The sequence below is a fragment of the Phaseolus vulgaris genome, chromosome 11 (assembly GCF_000499845.2).
Source record: "Phaseolus vulgaris cultivar G19833 chromosome 11, P. vulgaris v2.0, whole genome shotgun sequence".
Taxonomy (NCBI): Eukaryota; Viridiplantae; Streptophyta; class Magnoliopsida; order Fabales; family Fabaceae; genus Phaseolus; species Phaseolus vulgaris.
Window position 1 is genome coordinate 50,810,280 of NC_023749.2, and position 6,000 is coordinate 50,816,279.

The 6,000-nt window shown below is 34.8% G+C and overlaps 1 pseudogene; it reads left to right on the plus strand.

Annotated features, from left to right (window-relative positions):
- The first annotated feature begins 1,583 nt into the window (after window positions 1-1,583).
- LOC137828025 (putative disease resistance RPP13-like protein 1) lies at window positions 1,584-5,712 on the plus strand (annotated as a pseudogene).
- The last annotated feature ends 288 nt before the right edge of the window (window positions 5,713-6,000 follow it).

A 6,000-nucleotide genomic window follows, 5' to 3' on the forward strand; every position in this document is an offset into this window, starting at 1 on the left:
GATATGTAGATAACAGTTGGTAGGTAATGCTGAATTTACCTACGGATTCAGAAAATGTGGGTAATGTCTGTAAGTAATGTTATTTGTAGGTAATATCTGTAGGTAATGCTGAATTTAGCTACGAACTCAAATCCGTAGGTAAAAATCCGTAGATAATACTGATTATTTTTGTAGTGTCCCAGGACTCAGTTAAGATAGATATCATTTCACAAGACAGTATTCCGAGATAACTTCTATATTTCTTTGTATATGGCCTAGTGGCCACACTAGTGTGGACATCAATAGACAATGATATTTTGTCATCTTTATTTATCTTCTTAAACATATTCTTTAATCTTGTAGGTCTTTTACCAGTTTTTGAACGAGAAATTTTATCATCTATCGTGTTCTGTTATCAAACAAATATGATAAGCATCAAGAATATAAAATATAATTAAAATTATATATTGTAAAACTAAACATGAATCACATGCACATACCAATATATATACCTTCGTCATGAACATTTCGAGTTACATGTACAACATCAGCAACATCTTCATACTCTTTATTGATGGTCATTCTTGTAAGTGATTCAATCTCACAAATTATTTTTTAATCAAATCGATTATTCGTATTTGGAATTATTTAACATTACCATAAATCTTAAATAATTTTGTTAATGGACTAAAAATAATTAGTGTAATTTATAATTTAAGTCAACATAAAAGAAATTTGTTATCATTGAAATAATCAATTTTTTTAATAAATTTGAAAATAGTACCAGTCATAAACCTTTCAAGTTTGAATTTGCCTAATTAAATTAAATTAACTTATCTGACACGCGAGCAACTGTTTGATTATTGAATGGATCATTCTTTTGTGGTGATTACATTTTTGTAATGAAAATGTTTGAATTGAACATCATTTTCTTTAAGAAGAAGAAATATTGGATGTTTTACTTTAAAAAAAAAATTGTCACGAACAACATCACCAACATATATTTTCTAAGCACCGATCAAATAATTCAAATTCGCGTGTTAATTTCTTTTCATTTTTTCGTTTATGTTAGTCTTTGTTGGAGATCCCACATCGACTAGAGATTAGAGCCTTTCATTGTATATAAGTGGGTGCAAACCTCAACCCTATGAGCCGGTTTTATGGGGTTGAGTTAGGCTTAAAGTCCACTTCATAATAGTCCTTGCTAAAATATTTTCTTTTAATATGGTGATTTGTGCACACAAATGTTCTACACGTGTGTAGACGAGTTGTTCATGTATTTACTTTTTTAATAAATTGATTATGCTAAAATAACATCTCTATGTGGCCTAATTCATTTTGTTTTTTTTTTTCAATCTTTGTTTTTTATTTTCATTTTCAATTAACGATGATTGGTTTTTCATGGACGTTTTCCATCTTCAATTTTGATTTGTTTAGATTTTTTTTTATCAACACTTATTCACATAAAGTCATTCCGAATAAAGAAAAAAGAAAATGAGAAATGGATAGTTGGATGTCTTTATTCATAAAGTAAGCCTTTGAAAATAACTAATTCACTAAAGTTGGCAGAAAATATTATGAAACACACATGGTGCTGTCGGAATAATCAACTATGACTCACTCATTAACTTTTCTCACTCCTTCATTCACTTAATAAGCTGCACTTCCAATTTTCACAACCCTTTCTTCTCTTTCATTTTCCCACTTCCTTTCCAACCATGCCAGTCCTTGAAACACTTGGTGGTGCTCTTTTTGGTGCTGTTCTCCAGCTCCTGTTTGACAAGCTCGATTCTCATCAACTTCTCCACTACTTCCGTGGGAGAAAGCTCGATGTGAAGCTGCTGAAAAAGTTGAAGAGGAAGCTGATGGACATCAATGCTGTCATTGATGATGCAGAACAAAAGCAGTTCACTAATTCATTGGTCAAACAATGGCTTCATGAGGTTAGAGAGGCTTTGTATGATGCAGAGGATCTGATGGAGCAAATAGACTATGAATTCTCCAAAAGTGAGTTGAAAGCTGAATTCCAGAGCAGTGCTAGCAAGGTAAGCAGTTTTGAATCCAAGATCATAGAACTCCTAGATGATCTAGAATCTCTCTTAGACCAAAAGCTTGTTCAAGATTTCAAAATTTCTAGTGGTGTTCGATCTGGGTTGGCTAATAACGTGTCAAGGAAAACATATGAATCCTCATCATTAGTGGCTGAAGAGGTTATTTATGGCAGAGATGAGTACAAAGAAATCATCCTTAATTGGTTGACATCTGACAATGGAAATCATAATCAGCTTTCAATACACTCTATTGTGGGTATGGGCGGGATGGGTAAGACCACACTTGCTCAACATGTATACAACCACCCAATGATAAAGGCTAAATTTGCTATCAAAGCCTGGGTCTGCGTTTATGATGAATTTGATGTTTTCAAGTTAACTAGAGCATTTTTTTGAGGCAATCCATAAGTCAAGTGATGATAGCAGAAACTTAGAAATGGTTCAAGGAAGATTGAAAGAATCATTGACAGGACGGAAGTTTCTTTTAGTTTTGGATGATGTCTGGAACGAAGACCGAGACCAATGGAAATCATTGCAAACTCCTCTTAAATATGCGGCTAAGGGGAGTAAAATTCTTGTGACAACACGCAGTAACAAAGTTGCTTCTACCTTGGAGTCAAACAATATACACCAACTAAAGCAATTACAAGAAGATCACAGTTGGCAAGTTTTTGCTAAACATGCAGTCCAAGATGATAGCTCTAAGTTGAATTCTGAGTTAAAGGATATTGGCATGAAGATACTTGAAAAGTGCCAAGGACTGCCTCTGGCCCTTGAAACGATAGGATCTCTTTTACAGTCAAAGTCATCTGTTGTAGAGTGGGAAGGTGTACTAAGAAGCAACATATGGCAGTTACCGATAGAAAATAGTAAAATCATCCCCGCTTTGTTGTTGAGTTATTACCATCTTCCTTCTCATCTCAAGAGATGTTTTACTTATTGTGCGTTATTCCCTAAAGACCATGAGTTTGACAAGGAGAATTTAATTCTCTCATGGATGGCTGAAAATTTTCTACAATGCTCTCAACATAGTAAGTCTCCAGAAGAAGTAGGTGAACAGTACTTCAATGATTTATTATCAAGGTCATTCTTTCAACAATCAGTTACACAAGACATGATAAACAACAAAACATTTTTTGTGATGCACGACCTTCTGAATGATTTAGCAAAATATGTTTCTGGTGAAATGTGCTACAGGTTGGGTGTTGATATACCAGGAAGCGTACCAACGACTACCCGTCACTTTTCAGCGATAAAGAATCATGTTGAATGTGATGAGTATAGGGGTTTATGTGATGCTAAAAGGCTACGAACATTTATGTCCATATCTAGGACTTTTGGGATGTCAATACAAGACTTGATCTCCAACTTTAAGTGCTTACGACTCTTATCATTGTTTGATTGTCGTAACATAAAAGAGGTGCCTGACACTATATCTGATCTTATACATCTCCGTTCATTAGAACTTTCACATTGCCACATAAAGAGACTTCCGGACTCAATATGTTCACTCTATAACTTGCAAGTGTTGAAGCTCAACATTTGTATCTTTTTGAAGGAGCTGCCCTTGACTTTGCATGAACTTCCAAATTTGCGTCGCCTTGAACTTATAGGAACTTATTTAAGAAAGGCTCCAGTGCTTTTAGGAAAGTTGAAGAATCTTCAAGTATGGATGGGTGGATTTGAGGTTGGCAAAAGTAGTAGTGAGTTCAGTATTCAACAATTAGGAAAACTTGATCTTCATGGAAAGCTTTCAATTACAAATCTTGAAAATATTGTGGATCCCTGGGAGGCATTTGTAGCGGATTTGAAGAATAAAACACATCTTGTGGCGCTACGTTTAAAATGGAATTTGAAAGTAAACAGTGAGGATTCAATAAAAGAAAGGGAAGTACTTGAGAATTTGCAACCTTCTAGACATTTGGAGCAGTTGTCAATCATCGGCTATTGTGGCACACAATTTCCAGGTTGGTTATCAGAAAAATTTCTATTGAATATTGTGTTCTTAAAATTGTATAACTGTAAATATTGCCAATGGTTGCCTTCCCTTGGACTTTTCACATTTCTCAAGCACTTGGAAATTTACGGCCTTGATAAGATAGTGAGGATAGATGTTGATTTTTACGGGAATAGCTTTTCTGCATTTGCATCCTTAGAAACATTGAGTTTTAATGATATGAAGGAATGGGAAGAATGGCAATGCATTACGGGTGCTTTTCCAAGTCTTAAACAACTTTCTGTGGCGGGTTGTCCTAAACTGAAAGGGCACTTGCCAGAGCACCTTCCTCGTTTAAAAGAACTATCTATTTATAGGTGCGAACAACTTGTGGCTTCAACTCCCGCGATAGAAATTGAAGGTGTAAAGAAGGACACATCTTCATTTAATATATCAGGGTTCCTCGTATCTGATACTCTTCTTGAATCCTTGTATATTTCTTCTTGTTCGGGCATGAATATTCCCATAAATCATTGTTATGATTTCCTTTTGAAATTGGTTATCAATCAATGTTGCCACGCTCTCATGAACTTCCCTCTAGACTTATTCCCAAAACTCTGTGTCCTTTCTTTAAACAAATGTCATAACCTACAGATGATATCACAGGGGCACCGTCATGATCATTTGAATATGCTGACAATTAAAAAATGTTGTCAATTTGAATCATTTCCCATTGAAGGATTATTTGCACCTCAGTTAGAGACATTGTATATTGAAGAAATGGAGAAATTGAAATCAATGCCTAAACGCATGTCTGCCCTCCTTTCATCTCTTAATTATCTAGAGATAAATAATTGTCCAAGAGTAGAGTTGTCTGAAGGATGTTTGCCATTAAATCTAAAATACATCTCTCTCTTGAATTGCTTCAAACTTGTTGCCTCACTAAATAAGGGGGTTTGGGGAACCAACCCTTCCCTAGAATCCCTGTTTATTGGAAAAGTTGACGTGGAGTGTTTTCCGGATGAAGGTTTGCTCCCACTCTCTCTTACTGAGCTACGCATAAATGATTGTCCAAATCTTAAGAAACTGGACTACAAGGGTCTCTGTCACCTCTCCTCTCTTCAAACAATGTTTATTCGAAATTGTCCTCTACTCCAATGCTTTCCAGAGGAGGGTCTGCCGGAATCAATTTCAGAACTCCACATTGAAGATTGCCCTTTGCTTCATCAGCGATGCAAGAAACAAGAAGGCGAAGACTAGAAAAAGATTGCTCACATTAAAGATCTATGGGTTGATAAAAACAAGTATGCATAAAAGACGAAGCCCAAGTTGGAAATTACTACGGCACCAATTCTCACATGCCTACATTTTCATCAGGTGCCAATTCTCCACACTATCTTTGAAGCATTTCAAATACAATCTTATTTAGTGCAGATATTTTAATCTAGTTCACCACTCTCTTCACGCACCAAGTTCTCCTCTTTTTAGTGTCTTATTATCGATATTCTGTTTTGAAGTTGAAAGAATTGTAAACATTATTGAAGTGTATGTTTTTGTGGAATTAGATAGAAAGAGGTGTGAATGAGGAGCTGTGGTGATTCAACATTTTAAAAGAAGTTTGGACTTTGGAGATGATTCAATATCCATCTCTTTGTTTTGTAGATATGTAATTCTGTACACATCTGCTGCAAACAGTATTCTCATAAGATTGACAATGAATGGTTATACAGTGTTGTATTTTAGAGTGTTAAATCAAGTACAAATATAATGTCTTATCAATTGAAATCCTTTTAGTTTTCTTTAATTACTTACATTCTGAAATAGCCATATCATTACCAATACCATCATCCACCCTTCTCCATTCTCACTACCATACTGCAAATCAACGCCGTAACACAAAAATATAGAAGGTAAAACATAGAAATTCTTGTTAAAACTAAAAATACTGGGAGTGTTAAATGGAAAGAGATAAAAAGGTTAAGAAAAATCTTTGAAAAACGTCTTATTAAAGTAAAAACAACTAAAAATGTTCTC